The sequence below is a fragment of the Quercus robur genome, chromosome 1, assembly GCF_932294415.1.
Source record: "Quercus robur chromosome 1, dhQueRobu3.1, whole genome shotgun sequence".
NCBI classification, from domain to species: Eukaryota; Viridiplantae; Streptophyta; class Magnoliopsida; order Fagales; family Fagaceae; genus Quercus; species Quercus robur.
The window spans coordinates 50,247,085-50,266,388 of record NC_065534.1 but is presented as its reverse complement, the minus strand read 5'-3'; the positions used below and the strand labels follow the sequence as shown (position 1 = coordinate 50,266,388).

Genomic DNA, 19,304 nt, shown 5'->3' with positions numbered 1-19,304 from the left:
CCAAGTTTGTGACTTGTAGCAAGATCTTTAGGCCTTTTGACTATCTGCCTTCCATGGAAATGAGGGAAAGGGAGACCTTAAAAACCTATTTTGATAGGTATTAGGAGCTCTTCAATGAGATTGATGGGGATTTTGAGGACGTGGCTATCAGAACCTTCAAAGTGGGGCTTCCCATGAATTCAAGCCTGAGGAAATCCCTCACCATAAAGCCTACTAGGAATATGCATCAGTTGATGGATCGCATTGACAAGCATAAGAGGGTTGAAGATGATCAAGTTCAGGGTAAAGGGAAGGTCAAGGTTTTCACACTGAAGTGGAGGGATCCTCAACCTGACAGATTTGGCCCTAATCGACCAAGGAGAGACTTTCTAATCAACCTCCCCAAGGTAATACCTCGGTGGCTAGTGTTCAAGGAACCCATATATCAGGTCCATGAAAAGATAAAGAATAAGCCATACTTCAAGTAGCCAAACAAGATTGGGGGGGGGGGGGGGACCTCACTAAATGGAATCAAAACCTGTATTGCTAATATCATCGAGACCGAGTCCATACAACTGAGGACTACAGAACTTTGCACGATTATATAAAGCAGTTAGTTAAGAAAGGGAAGCTAACGTAGTTCATGCACCAATACCTTTGGCAAGGGAACCAAATAAGTCAAGGATACCAGAGGGAGGTGGCACCACACCCATCATTAGGAACCATCAACATCATTTTTGTCACATCAGATAAGGAAACAGGGCCCTTATCCTGGGTAATTTCCATTTCATCACGATTTGAGTTCGGAGAAGAGGATAGAGGGCATAGCTGGAGCCAATCTTGGGCTTCTCGGATGCTGATGCTTTAGTGGTTACCTTTTGAATTAGAGGGTTTGACGTGAGAAGCATAATAGTGGATCAAGGAAGCAAGGTGTAGATCATGTACCCAAATCTATATATATATATATATATATATATATATAACTGAAGCATCTCAAGCTTTTACAATTTTCCATGTCAGCACAATATTAAAAAAAAAATAATAAAACTTTTCTAAAACCCCCGATGCTCTACCTTCTCTTTCACAATGCTCTACCCTTTCTTTCACCAAAACTCTTTCACGATGCTTTGCCTTTTCTTTCACTAAAATCCACATCCTGCCTTCCTCTACCAGCTCCTCCTCGATCAGACCCACGGCAAACCAAGACGCCATACCCACCATACCCACAGATTCCTCAATTAAAATCCATCATACCCACCATACCCACAAACCAGTAGACAGAGCATAGACAGAAAAAAGGAGATTGAGAGAGAATCGTCAGAGTGTCAGACTATCATCCACTGGCAAGACAGTCGCTCACCAAAATTAGGCCACCTAAACTACTACCAGTAATATATATATATATATATATATATTTTTTTTTTTTTTTTCTAAATCTGGTACTCTTTTTTTCTCCCAAAATACCCGATGCCCTTCACTCTCTTTTTAGATTCTTTCATGCAACCATCTTCTTCCCTGAAAATCAAAATCCTCTCCTTCCCCAAAATCAATTCCCAAAAACCCAAAACTTAGATGTCGTCGGTGTAATCAAGGAAGCTATGAGCAATCCAAAAACTCTAACACAGCCTCTAAAGCAGGTTTTGGAATTTTCTTGAGATTTATTTTTTTATTTTTTTATTTAACCATTCATGGTTGGTAGTGTTGGAAAATTGGAATTATTAGGATGAGAGGAAAGGAGGATGGTATAACCCCAAAAATCAAAATTTCTTTTTGTGGGTATTGTTGCATATTGCTATATGACTGAAATATTTGTGTTTTTGTGGGAATTTTATTTCTGTTTTGAAGGTTGGGGTTGATTAATTATCCTACTTATCTCTCAAATTTTGAATGGTGGTTGAGCTTTTAATTGTGGAAATTTAAATATCAATTTTTGTTTTATTTGACAAAATGATAAAAAGAGTCTCTATAATACTGCCTATGAGGTGTTTGATGCTAGGTCTCAGTGGGATTCTACTTATGGGGAGCAATGATAAATTTGACAAAATCACAGCAATTTTGACTTTTAATTTGCTTGACATCTGAACTTCGAAAAATAACATGCTCGACGTAGGAGAGGGAAAAGAGGTCAATCATGAGAGATGTCCTAGATCGAAGCTTCAGTTGCAATGCATCAGATATCTTGGTTCCGTGAGTCTCATGTCCCTGCTTTATGCTCCCTAGCTAGGAAGTAGAGTTTGTATTTTGATAAAAAGCAATCATGCATCATCGAACAAACACCATACTTAATTTGAAGTTCAGTCATCATGCATTGCAGGCAGAAAGGAAGGCTTATGAAGTTGTGGTTCAAGATGGGAAACTTATCTTCAACCGTAGCGATGAATTCCTTCACACAGTAAAGTGGTAGTATGTTTTACTATCCTCATAAACATCCATGACTTAGATTTGCTACCAGAAGAAGAAAAAAGCTTTAAGTGGATATTGTTTGGGTTGATTGGAAAATTCTGATTATAAATAAAATTTACTAGAAATATGTTATTATGTTATAAGTTAAAGCCTGTGAATTTATTAATATAATCGTTTCTATGGGATATTGTGATTAAGATGACTGGGATTTTGGTAATTGATAATTCTCAAAATTAAGTTGGTTTATATATTCTTTATAGGTCTTTATTGATTTCTTTAAGTTATAATTTTGTTTATGTAGAACTGTTAGCATTTAGATGTATTTGTGTGTTGTTATCTTTCGAATAAATAGATTACAGCTTTGGGAATTTATTTTTTTACCTGAGTAGCTTATAAATCTTGGGGTTTTGAAGCTTATTCCATTATAGTATTTCACAAATCCATTTGATATGGCCTATTATCTATGACTTTAAAAGAAAAGGTTTATGAAAAGGCTTTTCTTGGCCCTATTTGATGCTTTGTCAATGGGTATCATGACAATAATCTAAAATCGAATTGGCATATACAAGTTAGAAAATTAATAAAAATAAACCTAGCAGCACAATCACATTTTTTTATTGATTCATTTATATTATATTGTGCAATTTTTGCAGCAGATTTTCCTTTTAGTTATGTACTAATTATAACAAGTAGACATGTTATCTAAGAATAAAAAATCTATCTCTAATCTGAAACTCACAAAGAAAAACTTCTCAGTTTGAGGTAGAGTTGGCTTCTTGATATGTACAATTAATAGATAGTTGATCATGAATTTATAAATATATAATGAGTGCTTTATCAAATTGGTGGTTCTTTTTAGGTGTGTGTTTCCAACTTCTTTAAATTTCTTTTTGGTTTTTTTTTTTTTCACCTCCAGTTTTACAGTATCTTCTAATATACTTTGCAAAAATTCCAGAATGGTAATGCACATTTAGCTGGAAAAGAAAAAGAAAAAGAAAAGTTATGCACATCACTTTTAAGGATTCTGCAATCATACGCTGCTGACTTGATTACTCATATGCAAATTAAGCTTGAAATGTCATATTTACATGTTTGCACGTACAAATTAAAATGTCATATTAAGTTTCCACATATTCACTTGATTACTCATATTCATATTAAATTATTTATCAGTTGAATGAATACTCATGCATATTGGTAGTATCTAAGAAGAGTACTAAAGTAGTAAGAATAGGAATTTGAATTGTGCATGATGATCTATAGAATAGATGGGGTTTGATGGAAGGTTGAATAATCAAAACACTTTGAAATGCATATCATTTATGCCAATGGTGTGAGACTAATCCACAAAAATTTTCATGCATGATAGCTTAGCGTGGATAGTAGAAAAGATTCACGTCTAAGATAGATATGAAAGCATTTTTTGTTAACTCTTTGCTTTCTCTTTGCCCATTAAATTATAAGTTTAGGGATATAATATTTTTTTAAAAAAATATTAAATTCCTATTTTGTAGATTTTAATATTGAAGTTAGATAAAAGAGCTGCACTTATCCAGTTAAAAAAGTACCAGGTTTTTACATTCCATGTTAAGTGTGTGCTCAATGCTTGATATATTCTTTTTCTTTTTTGACATGGCAATGCTTTAGATGATGATTTTCAAACCACACGGTTATATCTTTTAATTTTCATTATGGAAATGATGGACTATATGTAATTTAAAGTCTTTGGTGTTATCTTTAATGTGAGTTACTAATTTCAATTGTGGATTAGTGAAACTAAATAATATGATTCTTATTCTGTTAAGTGGACATTTTCATGTGGTGGTCTTTGTTATTGTCAAGGAAGTTAATGAGTTATTTTCTTTTTCAAGGCATATAAGTTGCACTTTTGGGAGATCTAGGGTACCATGGAAAAGAAAGAACATTGCCAGGGGCTTGAAAACAATTTTATGTTGCTTTTTGGGACCATGATTTAACTTTGCCTTGAGGTCAAAAATGAGATTACATCATACAAAGATACAATTGTGTACAGTAATGAAGACGTCCAACCATGAGAAGTGGAAGCATATAAGCATAAACAAATTATTTTTGTATTTATTTGTATGTAAGTTTTTGATGTTATATTATTGCGATTTTAATGTGGAAATTGTTACTGTAAACCTTGATTTATTTGTTCATATATACAAAATTTTTTTATCAGTTCATAATAAAGAAAAAAAAATATACTAAAATAAATTTCCTGAACTTTCCTATGCATAGCATGAGTTATCTACTAGTTTATATAAAGGGCCGAAGTTGAAACTTGAGGACCTTAGTAAGTACGACTCCCCTTTAGTAGGGTTTGATGAGAGAACTGTGATCCCCAAGGGGATGATTAAGTTGCCAATACAGACAGGCAAAGAAGTTGTTGAAGTAGATTTCACTGTGGTTAAAGCTTATTCGCCCTACATCGCAATTTTGGCGAGGCCATGGCTTCATACTATGGGGGTAGTCTCTTTCACCTTGCATATGAAGGTGAAGTACCCAACTGAGGATTGCGTGGGGGAGTTGGTGGGGTGCCAGACAATGGTCAGGCAGTGTATGGTTGCTGCAATTAGGCACTAGTCAGCTTAAGTGGGTCCCCTTAATACGATTCACATTTCGTGTCAATTAGCAGTTGGAGAGCTAGAGGACTTGAATAGAATGGCAACAGGTGGTTTGCAGTGTGAAGAATTGTCCTCGGTTCGGATGAAGATAAAATTTTTTAGGTTGGAACCCAACTACCCTTGGCCGAGAAGGAAGAGTTGTTGGTTTTCCTAAAGAATAACTTAGACGTTTTTGCCTGGAGCACGTACGAAGTCTTGGGGGTAGATTTGGAGTTCATATGCCACCATCTTAATGTGAACCCGACCATCATGCCAAAGAGACAACCTCGGCAATCTTCTAAAGAACATGCTGAAGTAGTAAAAGAGGAGGTCAATAAGCTCCAACAAGCTAGGGTAACCAAAGAAGTCTTTTATCCCGAGTGGTTGGCACTGTAGTGGTTAAGAAGTAAGGAAAATAGAGGGTTTGTGTCGATTTTATCGATTTGAATAAGCCATGCCCCAAGGGTCCCTTCCAAGTTCCTAGAATCAGTCGACGCAACATTTGGCCATCCTCGGATGAGTTTTTTGGACGCCCCTTCCAAGGCTACCATCAAATACCACTTACATTGCCAGATCTAAAGAAGATAGCATTTCTAATCCCTACTGGAAACTACCATTATCGAGTGATGCCTTTTGGCCTAAAGAACGCTAGCTCCACCTATCGAAGAATGGTAACAAGGATGTTTGAAGCCCAGCTAGGCAAGTACGTTGAAGCCTACATAAATGACATGATGACATAAAGCAAATAGGTGTCCAAGCATTTGAGAGATCTGGATGAAGTTGTCTCAATCCTTAGGAAACATAAGTTATGCCTAAATGCTTCTAAATGCTCCTTCGGTGTGGGATCTAGGAAATTTATGGGGTACATGATCACTCACTGAGGAATAAAGGTTAACCATGACCAAATTTGAGCTATCCATGATCTGCACCCACCTCAAAATCCAAAGGAAGTATAGAGGCTGATTGGGATGATAGCGGCCTTAAATAAATTCATCTCTTAGTCGGCTAATCGTTGTAGACCATTTTTCTAGTTACTTCACAAATGGAAAGACTTCACTTGGTCCAAGGAGTGTGACAAGGCCTTTAAAGAGCTAAAGAGATACTTGGCCCACCCACCAATCCTATCCAGACCTGAGAAGGAGAATGTTTTGTACGCATACATAGCAATTACGGCCAATGTAGTGAGCCTAGTCTTGGTTTGAATAGATGCAGGGGTGTAGAAGCCCGTCTATTATGTGAGCAAGTCCCTTCGAGAGGCAGAAACCCGATATTTGCCCTTAGAGAAAGAATTCTTGGCTATCATACATGCTGCGAGGAAGCTTCCCCATTATTTTCAAGCACATACGGTTGTCGTCCTCACCCAGCTCCCTCTAAAAGTATTACTTTGGAGGTTGAACTATATGGGAAGGGTAGTTAAGTAGAGAACCATGTTGGGAGCATTTGACATCAAGTACTTACCTCGTATAGCTGTGAAAGGGCAAGTTTTGGCCACCTTTGTGGTAAAGCTTATTGAAGGAATAGAAAATGATGGAATCGAGATGGGAGGGACACCCGACATAGAAGTTTCATTTGTTTTAACATCCCATCCACCATTTTGAGAATTGTACATGGACGGGGCTGCTAACCAGAAGGTGTCGGGGATTGGAATTGTCCTAGTATCTCCTGAGTGTGTAACCATGGAGAAATTATTGAGGTTAGACTTTTCATCCATGAATAACAAGGTGGAATATGAAGCTCTTCGAGAAGGCTTAAGCACAGTGAAGAAATTGTTGTGGAGGTTTTCTCTAACTCGAGGCTTATCATGGGGTAAGTGAGAGGAGAATTTGAAGCCAATAACCAAGGATGCAGTGGTATCTAAGCCAAGTGAAACAACTACAATCTAGCTCGAAAGGGTAAGAATGCCCATGTTGACTCATTAGCAACCTTAGCCACCTCATTAGGAGAAGGTTTGCCAAGAGTTATAATAGTAGAGGTTTAGCAGTGCCCAACTGGGACAGTCAAGTCCCTGTCAGAATAAACAAAATACATGTCAGCCTAGACTAGATGAACCCAATGGTATCATTTTTGAAGGATGGGACATTGCCCAAGGACAAAATCAGAGCTAAAAAGATCCTACAAAAGGCAGCACGGTATTAGCTCTCATAAGAACAGAAGTTATACAAATGGTTATATTCCAGGCCATATTTATTATGTTTCCATCCTGAGACAGTAAAGGCGTTACTGGAAGAACTCCACAAGGAATCTGTGGTAGCCATACTGAAGGAAGGTCTTTATCTCATAGAGCTCTCACTTAGGGTTATTGGTGGCCCAGCATGTAGAGGTCCACTCAAGATTATGCTAGAAAGTGGGATTAGTGCCAAAGATATGCCCTAAATATTCATCAGCTCGAAAGGGTCCTGAATCCATTTACTAGTTCGTGGCCTTTTACATAATAGGGCTTGGATATATTTGGGCCTTTCCCGAAGGCAACTGGAAACCAAAGATGGCTCCTCATCGGAACTGACTACTTCACAAAATAAGTCGAGGTCGAGCCTTTCTCCAATATCTGAGATCAAGATGTGAAGAAGTTTTTCTGGAAAAATATCGTCACGAGGTTTGGAGCTCCACACACTCTGATTTTGGACAATGGGCTTTAGTTCGATAGCAAGGCTTTCTAAAGATATTGCGGTGAGCTGGGCATAAAATATAGATATTCATCCCCGTTTATCCACAAACTAACAGATAAGCCAATGCCACTAACAAGGTCATAGTGTATGGCCTAAAGAAGAGATTGGATGAAGTAAAGGGAAGATGGGTGGATGAATTACCACATGTGCTATGGGCATACAACACCACGCCTAGGAGATCAACTGGAGAGACCCCCTTTTTGATGACATAAAGGTAGTCATCCCCCTGGAGACAGGATTCCAAATGATGAGAACTAACCAGTTCAATAGTAGTGAAAATGAACAATTCCTCTTTGCTAGCCTAGATTTGGTTGAGGAAAAAAGGGAGGTCACCACAATCCAACTGACTCATTACCATCAAAATCTTAGATAGGGGTATGATAGAGGCATCAAAACGTGGGCATTTGTACCAAGGGATCTAGTCCTAAGAAAGGTCATAAGGAATACCAGGAATCCAGCATGGGGAAAGCTTGGGCTTAACTAAGAAGGGCCCTAAATAGGTGCTTATCGTTTGGAATGTAAATAACTTACAAAGATATTATTTTTAATGAATGATATTGAAGTTATTTAATTTCTCTCTCTTTGATCTTAAAGCTTTACTTTTACCATCATCTTTGCACTATTCATCTCAAAATGGTTAAGTGTTAAAAGAAATCTCAGCCATTTTCTACTTCTCAGGTCACATGCCTTGGGTAAATTAACTCTTACAAAAAGAAATAAAATAACTAAGTGTTAAACAAAACCTCGGTCATGTTCGACTCCTCGAGTCACATGCCTTGGGCAAATTAACTCTTACAAAAAGAAATAAAACGGTTAAGTGTTAAATAGAACCTCGGCCATGTTCGACTCCTCGAGTCACATGCCTTGGGTAAATTAACTCTTATGAAAAGAAATGAAATGGCTAAGTGTTAAATAGAACCTCAATCATTTTCGACTCCTCAGGTCACATGCTTTGGGTAAATTAACTCTTACAAAAAGAGATAAAATGGCTAAGTGTTAAATAGAACCTCGGCTATGTTCAACTCCTTAAGTCACATGACTCGGATATATTAACACTTAAAATGAGTTAAGTGTTAAAAAAAAAAAAAAAAAAAAAAAAAAAAAAAAAAAAAAAAAAAAAAAAAAAAAAAAAAAGAAGAAAAGAAGAAGAAGAAGAAGAAGAAGAAGAAGAAGACAAAGGACAAGATGCAAATACAAGCAAGTACCAATTAGATAAAAGTGAATTTCTAATCATTCATTAATTATGGAACTAGCATTACAGAAAAAGAAGGTCGAAAAGCCTGCTATCTAAGTTAAAATATAAATTGGGTGCCCCTACTACAATAGATCTAACAAGGCCTATCTTGTGGAGTTTTTCTTTTTTTGCTCTCTAGCCTTGTCCCATTTTTCCAGTGGCACTTTGTAATTGCCCTCCTTCTCAGGAGGAGGTTGAGAAGCTAGTTCAGCTTGGCCTGATGCCAAAGTGGACGAGCTGGCTTCGTCCTTGAAAGTAGAAGGGTAGACAATCTTGGATGGATCTTTGAGATCCGAAGACGAGTCTAGCCCATCTGCATTGAGAGCTCCAATCCAAACTTGGAGGCAAAACTCTCTACCCAAGTCTCTTATTTGGAGGGTAAGGTTGGCCGAGGTTTCCTTTTGGCCCAGTTCATAAGCAGTTTGTTCTGCCTTGGACAATTCAGCCTCTTTCCCCTCCAATTCTTTTCATTAGAGTTCAATTTTTTTTGGGCAAGGGCTAGCTCCTCCTCTGCTGATTGAAGCTGAATACATTGTTCCTTAGCCTATCGTTCAATAACCCCCAGAGCAGCTTCGGCACTTTTTCTTCCTCTCTTGACCTCAGCCAATCTAAAGAGAGACTCTTTGTATTTCTTCTCTGCTTCGGCTTAAGCCTTGGTGGCAGCAATACAGTGTGACTCCTCCTCCTTGAATTTGTAAAGGGCATGGTCCACCCACTCTTCTACAACGTAGGAAGCTTGAATTGCCTACATATACGTATAACCAAAAAAGGGGGGGGGGGGGAGGGGAAGAAAAAGAGAGTACATTAAAGTAGAAAAGGCAAAAAGAAAGGAGCACGAATTTGGGGCTTGGACATAGAAACTTACCATAGCCAAATCTCTCTTCAAAGTAAGGAACACCTCATGCATCTTCAAATTCCGAAACTCCTTCATTTCTCAAGAGAGGAGAAGAGCCTGCTAAACAGAGTCGACCATATATCCAGCTCTCCCTTGCTAAAATTTTTTGATAGAAGAGTTAGAAGGGAAAGGGGCTCCAACAAAGGGCTCCAAGCAAAGATCTTGGAGCTCCAGTTTGTTGCAGCACCAAAACTAGTTCCCATAGTGGAACCTTTCTTCTACTAGGCTTTAGTAACCTTCGGCTTTTTTGGATGCTCTTGCTCTACGGGCTTAAAAGGAAAGGTCCGAAAGAGGGGTAGGAGGTCTCGAGTCCACAAGTATTGCGGCGAATCTCCCCCGACATGGGTCTCTAGCAAGGCCAGAAGTTTAGGCATGCTCTTTTGGATTACCATCCCTTCGGGTATGTCAGAGACTTCTTGGTTAGCACTAATTTGAGCTGTAACTTAAGGTCTAAAGCTAGACTAAAAGTGCTTGGCTAGATTGAGCTGATTAAAAACTTCAAAATCCTCCCCAAGATCAATGTAGATAGGTGCTCGTACTTGTCTTTCTGGTTCCTCGTCGGAAGGTATGACTTCCTCCTTGGCCTGAAAAAAGTAGGCGACCTATTGAGTGGTTAATTCAACGTCTTGAGTTCCTTTGGGAGGAGGACTGGTAAGAAATCCAGGGATAGCTATGTCGATGCTTGCTAAGCGAGGTTCCTTGGCTTTGATCATGTGCTTAGGATACTGAAAGCGTGTTGTGATAGGGGTATACCCTAGGATGATGTGGGCGGCACAAAGCTGACTTTTCTTATGGAGGAAGATCTCAGACTTCAAGATCTTGTTAAGATCCTCACGGTTCACCTAATTGAGGTTGGGAGCAGTGAAATCTTTATTTGCAGCAGATTAGAGAAAGGAAGAGTTGGAGGTTAGACAACTTTATTAAAAAAGAAAAAAGAAAAAGAAAAAAGAGATATATATATATATATATATATATATTACAGCTAAAAAAATAAATGTAAAGAAAGTGGGAAGTGAAGAAAGTGATTTTCTATAGACTAAGATAAATAACTTGTTCAGGCCTATGATCATCCCACCTGGCTCCCCGTCCCACGTAGGACAATGCAACCCATCATGCTAGTCACCCAAGATAATAATAAAAAAATTCTCATCCATGCCTTTGTTGGTTTCAGGAAGGGAAGAGATGAATCTAACTGAAGGTACCCTAGTCCTAAATTAATACTCTCTTCATCCCAAATTGTTTGGCCTAGTTAGAAAAACTCAAATATTTAGGGAAACATCACTAACTGCCTTATCACTTTAAAAAAAAGTTAAAAATTTCCTAAATTACCCTTAGACAAATTTATCAAAAAAATTATTTAAGACAAAAAAAAAATCTAATATTGGCACCAACTGCCAAGAAATTTTCAAAATTATTTTGGATTTCAATCTTTATTTTTAAATCAAATTTTAATAAAATTGATTAAAATTCTATATCTTGCTACTATCTACTACTCTGTATCTTTAAAAGTAAATCAATTTTACTCATACTAAGTAAATCAAGCTTAGATTAGAATTATGTCCAGAGGATAAGTGGATAACAAAGTTTTCAAAGAAACCCCATAATTATCTTTAAATCAATTTTACAAGTATTTAGGGTACATTTGGTATGCTGTAATAGCTTTTGTAATTGAATAGTTATTCATGTGTAATAGCAATTCGGTCATTTGGTTGCATTTTTATTACACAGATTAGTTATTACATTGGAATGACTATTCTTTAAATTGAAGAATGACTCTTCCTCTTCATTCGTGACAAAAGTATGTGTGTACTCCCCCTATCACTATGCACACTTCCCTTTGAACTTTTCTCCCCCTTACTGAATGCTCTCCCCCTTTTTGTCACGAATAGCTAAAGGCTCTCGTCCAACTTTCGTTGAATATCATCTAGCTGATTCTCCATAGTCTCGAGACGCATTTGGACATGGTTGTTTGTGGAGTAGAGAAGTGCCACAAGCTCATCAACGCGTTTCTGAATATGCTCAAGTACACTGCCGACTCTATCAGTATGAGAAGCAGTCTGTGCTTGCGGAATACTAGCCGGTGAAGCTTCAGGAACAGCACGTGATGTAGATGTGGTATGTGCAGGTGTCTCTGAGTCAGGGGCAGATGGAGTAACCGGAGAGATGTGAGCACTCCTTGGTGATTTAGAGGAGTGACTTCTGCTAGCTTGAAGAGTGAGCAAGGAAATGGGACGTTGACGAGTCAACATTTTTCCATCTGCAGGAGGAATAATGCCTTCACGAAGAATGAGCTTCATGATGAGACTGCAAAATGGAATAACTCCTCGAGCTGCAGATCGACACGCGGTCTTCCTCAAGGTGTAGTAGATGTGAGCACATATATCAATGGGGGCTCCTGTAATAAGGTCACAAAGAAATAGAGCTCTCCCAAGATTGATGAATGTAGTGTTGGACAGTGGGTAGAGATTGGTGAACATGATCAACTTCAGTGTGGTCAGCTCAGGTGCAAACTTTGCGGTGCTGATGGATGTTCCTGCACTGGATACTTCATGATCGTATATTAGGATTTGTAAAATTTCTCCAACTTCTGGATTTCGTTCATCGTAAGGAGTTATATTCACATTCTGAGGTTTGGTGATGCCGAGAAGATCTGCGATGGAGTCTGGGGTAACACTTAACTCTGTTCCTCTGACCCAGAAAATGAGTTCAGGTCCAAGATCAGTTGCATTGGAGAAGCATTCTTTGACCAGCTCATCCATTGGATCATCAAAGTTCCCGAACAAGTTTGCCCAATCTCGTTTCTCAAAGATTCGAGGGATGAAAGTGGTCCCTAAGGTGTTGAACTCTACCACCCGTTCCACTATAGTGGTTGACTTGTCAAACACGTTTGAGTAGACGTGTGAGTTAAGCGGAAGTCTGAACCTATCCTCATTGGGATCTTGAGATGCCTGAGATGATAGTCGAGTCCTTTTAGCAACTGGTGTTGCTGGTTCGTCAGCAACAATGTCTTTACCCCTGGAAGATCGACGAGACATCTGCAAGAGAACAGGCCCACAGCAAAGAACCAAACAACAATACCACACAAGATAATTGTCAACAAGATTCAGTGTAAACAAAATTTCAATATATAAACACAAACTGAAGATAGTGCAGACCCAACCAAACTTCCAACAATACAAAGAAGCACAAAATAACAGGTGCAGCAAAAAGGTGATAGTGCACCAAGACATAGATAGACAACACAACTGACAAAACTGTCAATGAGACAGGTTATCATGACCATGATATGCAAACCGATGCAGCATTCGAACATTTAGAGCAGATAACATAAATCACTCCACCAGAGATATGAACAAGGGGAAAAAAAATTTCAACATGAAGAAACCAATCATCCACATTAGAGCACATGGTTGAGAGACATACATTATGTTATCATAACAACTCAGTAACCAATACTGAACACCAACATCAATACTTAAGCAAGTGAAATGAGTAAGTCAAATAGACACCAAACCCATTTAAGAAAAGATTTTCAGACTCAATAATAGGCAAATATTAGAACAATGAAAAACACATTGTGACCGCTCAGCATGAAAACAGGTGAGAACAATATCAAACAAGACACGCCATACCCATTACATAAAGAGAGAAGTATTTCGAACACAATATTAGTCCAAACGGTAACAAAAATATGCAGGAGCAAGGAAAATGAGATTGAGAAAGCAAAACCCATACCTTTTCTTGATGATTTGGATAAGAAATGAAGCACCAATGAGGTTTGAAAATGGATTCACGAAGTGTTTGAAAGGAAGATAGTTGAGAGAGAAGATGAACAGTCACAAAAGTTCGAGGGAAAACTGAAAAGAGGTTTAAAAACTACTCCTGTTTCTCCCAAACACGCGTTTTTCGCGACTTGATTAAGTCGCCACACAGTCGCCAGCTCAAGCCGCCAAAGCACTCAAGAACAAAAATTTGAAAAAATTTTCTAAGTGTTTTTCGCGACTGGAAGGTCTACCCGCGAGTGAGTCGTGAGCTGAGCCGCGAAAATCTCTGAGTGAACCTCGCGATTGGACCTTCCACTCGCGAACAAGTCGCCAAAAATGACCAGCGAAGATGCGACTGAGGCTCGCGACTTGACATACCCGCGACTGAGCCGCCAAAACAGGGCAAAACAGGATTTTTGAAATTTTCAGATTTTTCAAACAAAATACTTTCCAAAAACACCTAAAACACTCAAAAGTAAGATTTCTTGAGAATAGTCATTGGAATGACTCTTCCTCTCCATTGTCAAATCCTTGAGAGGCATTATACCAAACCTGGTTCTCACCATCATCATCACTGTGAGACAGTTGTTTGGATTTCTGGGAAGCAGTTAGGAAGGAACCAATCTTCATTGGTTGATGCTACGGTCTAGTAGCGGAATCCGGGAAGCTAGAAAAGAAAAAGATTCGGCGCAACCTCGTTGGAGCAAGAAGCTTGGAGGGCTTAGGTGCACTGGGTAGATTAGGCTTGGAGGGTCTATTGCTGTCCTTGTATCCCAACTGTATTTTCTAGTGGATTGTTTACCGCTTGGAGGGCGGCAGAGGGTTTTTCGCCGAGGACTTCGGTTTCCTCTTCGATAACACATCGCGTGTGGTCTTTGTGTTTGCATCTTCCTTCCTCTCTATCTTTGCCTTTTTATTATCTGCTGTGGTTTTATTTTGTTATGGCTTAGATAGTCTTTAACCAATTTCGTATTATAGCATGTGTTAAGTTTCCGCACACTAGTTGTTTGACATATTGCTTGTATTGGTTAAGTTGTAATTTGGGGGTCTAAACGTTCAAAGGTGTTTTGTACACGTTTTTGAACTTTCACAATTTATGAACATTAGCACCTCGACCTAACAAGAGGAAGTGTTAATCCCAAATTTCGTTCCATTTTTAAGAATCACTTAACTTTTTCTCCATTAATTTAAAAGCCAAACCATACTTGAAATAAAGTTGACCTCGGAAATCCATTTTCTAACAAATTAATTGTATTGGGCCATCTGACCTAAATCCACTATTCTAAGTGGACTTAGCCTGTTGGTCCCGCTTACTACTTATAATGAATGACTAGTCCGACTATTTGTTTAAGATATCCCAAAATAATTTCAATCTTTAAATATTAATGAATATTTGATATCCATGCAATAAGGAAAAGAATTAATATGAATTCAAGGTATGCTACAAGAAAACACATTCAATAGTTCAAGAAAGAGCTTGCAAAGATTTCTTTAGAACCTTGGTTTTCAAATCACTTAGTAATTGTGAAAGGGGGCTTATACTATAGGCTTCCTTGGGAATTTTCTAGCCGGTTTCAACTTTCAACTTGTTCTCTTAGACTCACTTGATGGGCATTGGTTTAAAAATTTTGAATACTCTCTCTCCTCAAGGTAGCAGAAAAAAGAGAACTTGATTGCTGTGACTTGAGAATTCTTGCTTAATTGATAATTTTTAACATTTATGAGAGAGGTCATCATGATTGTCTTAAATAATTAATTAATTAGAGACAAGGAAAATGATGGGCATGCAGTCCCTGATCTGTTCAAAGATAAAATATATTTACCCTTCGTGAGACTTTTAGTAAGAGATGTTCCCATGCATGCGTAATGCACCTCAACTTGAACTAGTTCTGAGGAATTTTTTTTATTTATTATTATTATTATTATTTTGGTTGAGAAGAAAAACTGAGATTCTTATTAAGAAACAAGCAATTTGCCTGATAATCAGTAAATAAAGGTATGCGATGGGACATCTTCCATCTACACAGAGAAACTAGTGACATGACATGCATGTCTAGTTACGTTGTGTGCTACAAAGTTACCATCCCTACCATCATGTGAAGAACTAATACAATGAAATAACTTTGCATGAATTTTAATTGTAAGGTTCAATTTAATCAACCATCTTGTTGGCTTTATTTGGTGCCAAATTTGCTTGTAATTTAGCAATTAGTAACCCTGTGTTTAGGTGGGAATCATGTAAGGGTAGTGTGTGAGAGAGTGTGAAGAAATGCTTAAGACTGTGCAGTGAAGCAGGGACTCGTGGCTAGATCTCGTGGGTGGCTCGCGGCTTGCAAGCCGCTAGAAGATGCACACGAGTGAAGCATGCAGAGAAGCTGAACCGTCATGCCAGCTGTAGCACTACAGGATAAAAAATCCAAACTGGCCATTTAGTTAGCTTGCGGCTTGGACTTGCGGCTCAGTCAAGTTGCGAGGTCAAGTCGCTAGTCCACTCTATTATGGAAACACTAATTCTTTGCATTCCTTTCCCACTCCAGTATAAATACCCCTTATACCCACGAAATATTGAGAGCTTCCAGAGAGAATTTTGAGAGAGAAACCCTAGAGAAAAACAAGATTGACTCATCCACAATCTTTACATAGTGACTCTTCAAATTCCTCAACTCTCACCCTCTCCATTGTTACATCCTTGAGAGGTTCATTAGCCAAATCCTTTTCTCACCATACCCATATCTGTGAGAAGGCTATTTGGTGCTTTGGGAAGAAGTTCGGAAGGAACCAATTCATATTGGTTGATCCTATGGGTTATAGCGGAATCTGGTAAGCTAAAGAAGAAATAGGTTCGGTGTAACCTCGTTGGAGTAGAAGCTTGGAGGGCTTAGGTACACTGGGTAGATTAGGCTTGGAGGGTCTTCTGTTGTTCATATATCCCAACTACATTCTTTAATAGATTATTTACCATTTGAAGGGTAGCGGAGATGTTTTACGTCGAGGGCTTCGGTTTCCTCTTCGATAACACATCGTTGTGTTGTCCTTGTGTTTGCATATCTCTTCTCTTAATCTTTGCCATTTAATTTCTACTGTGGATGTGATTTTATTTGGTTTAGATTTTTTATCAAATCTTTTATATGCTTATGTTTATATTTCATACATTAATTGTTTGATGATAAGCTTGAATTGATAATTTGGAAATTGGGGATCTAAACGTTTATAGGTGTTTTATACACATTTTGAACATTCAATTGGTATCAAAGCGGGTACACTTATTGTGGTTTAAATATCTAAGTGTGATCCTTGACCCCTTGTGTTTATTTGCCATGGATAGTGCTTTGTATGCCTCTATGCATGTTTTGGATGTTGATGATTGTAGCATGCCACGTGTTTGTGAAAATACTTCTATGAGTATTTATCCTTATGATTGTGATGACATGTTACTTGAATCATTGGGTGTTGTTGATATTCCAAATGGCAAACTCTTGTAGAAAAAGTCTAAGAAGTTTCAAAAGAATTTGATCAAGTTATTTGGTGAAAAGGATGATTTAATTGCTAAGCTCAATGAATCCAACAAATTGATTGAGAAATATAAGAAACTTACTGAAAATTCTCTTGAAAAACTGAAAGAGTTTGAATGTTTGAATATGAACTTGGATACTATACTTGTTTTGTCTAACAAACTTATTGATGGGCTAAAATGTGAAAACGAATCTCTTAAAATGCATGCCAAGTGTTTGATTGCTAAACCTATTGCTAAAAAGGATGAAAATATTTGTTGCAATCATGTTGTGGTACCCGATCTTGTGCCTATTGTGTGTTCTACCTCAAAGGATAAATCGGTGTACATTCCTTCACATAAAAGAAATCAAAAGGTGGAGAGAAAGATTGTTAAATCAAATCCTTCATCTAGGTCTTAACCTAAGGCTTTGGATGGATCTAAGTTTGTTCCAACTTGCCACCATTATGGTGTGATTGGTCACATAAGACCTCAATGTCATAAGTTGAAGAGAGAATAAAAAAATGTTGTTAGATCCCTTCCTAAAAAGCCTAGTGGACCTAAACACTGTATATTATTATTGTGATACCTTTAGTCATTTAAGACCTTAATGCTCTAAGTTTCATACTCTTAAAAGAATCAAAAGAAAAGAGAAACTTGAGTTTTATGGAAGTTGTGCTAAAAAGGGTAAACCGGATTTGAGTGAAAATAGCATGTTGTTAAAGAAAGTGTTTAATGCTCTTAACTCCTTGACTATGTACATCTCTGGTTCTCATTCTTCCAACCCTCGTCTCAGTTCTCATGAGACACTCATTCTAAACAGTTGTTCCGTTTGGATGAGGAAGGATTCCTATGGTTGAGCTTTTGCTCTTTTGGTCCTTAATCTAATTTTTTCGATCTTTGTAGGACACTTCATGCATTAAATGTCATATTTTCATGCATTTTATGCATCTTGCATTTCTTTATATGCATTGTTTTTGTCGTGATCTTATTTTTATGTTTTAGTTTTGTGTGAGTAAAAATCTAAAACCACGTAAAATGTGAAAAATTCAAAAAGTTTGATCGTATATGTTTGAGCACATATCACATGTGAGTTTGGCCTAGTACCTCAGTATAAATGGCTTAGTGCATTTATAACCTTAGCTTGTTATGTATGCACATCTATCTTTGTGGGAAAAATCTTGACATCTATGTGTGATTGTTGTAAATCGATCTTCAAGCTTGTCATGAATGATTAGTCAATAATCATGTTGGTTTTGATACATGCATAGACTTGTGCCTATATATCTTCCTACTCTTTTATTTTTTTGTTTTTGCTTAAAGAGCTCAACTAATGTAAATCTCAAAATGAAAAGAGATAATGAGCTGCAAAAACCGTCGCACATACTAGTATTCGACTAGGAAAAAGGGAAAGCGACTTTCATGAAAATGTATGATACCCAAAAAGCCAAAGGCTTATTCATCAAATTGAAATATTAAAAATTTCAAACATTGATCTCAAAAAGAGATATAAAGATAAAAAATGATCAAATGTTATGAATCATAAAGAAGCCAAATGAAAAGCTTCATAGATATGTAATCATTTTCTTATGGGAGGTCATATATGTTCATTTCTATAATTGAGATAGACCACTTGACTTAGTACTAGTTGTGTATGACTTGATTGAATTGATCATTGAAGCTTTACTTTAGATTAAAGACTATTCCACATTTGATACACACATACACATGACACACTTGCCTAATGTTCAATGAATGCCTTATACATTTGTTCGATTGTACTTATTTAAATGTGATGTGTGTGTGCTCAACTATATATGGATCAATTCAAAAAGATTTTTGATCATTTTATATGTTTTTGGAAGTGATTTTTCTCACTCTTTGTGTACATGTTTAGTACTTACTTTATTTTTCATTGTTTAAACATGTTTTGTGTTGAAAAACAGGTGTTAGAGTTTTTCGTGACTCATCTCGCGACTCGCCAGTCGCGAAACCCCAGTCGCGAGCACATCCAAAAGCTTTTGCAACTCACTCGCGACTCGCGAAAATCTTCACGACTCGCTTCGTGACTTGACCAATCGCGAAACACCCAGAAACAGCTTTTTAAAGAGCTTTTCGAGGGAAACTTGTTTTAAACCTCTCTCATCCTTTCTTAGACCCCTTTTTACATCAAAACTAAATTAATTTGAATGGTTTTTCATTCCATTAACATCTCTAAGGTAATAATAAACTCTTTTCATTTATTTTGA

At 37.6% G+C, this 19,304-nt stretch overlaps 1 long non-coding RNA gene across 1 annotated transcript; it reads right to left on the bottom strand.

Moving 5' to 3' along the window:
* Nucleotides 1-8,885: 8,885 nt before the first annotated feature.
* On the bottom strand, nt 8,886-10,990 carry LOC126691267 (uncharacterized). The gene is made up of 2 exons (XR_007644793.1): nt 9,772-10,990; nt 8,886-9,651 (listed from the first exon to the last, which is right to left on the bottom strand). It is a non-coding gene; the product is annotated as an uncharacterized LOC126691267 (long non-coding RNA).
* Nucleotides 10,991-19,304: the final 8,314 nt, after the last annotated feature.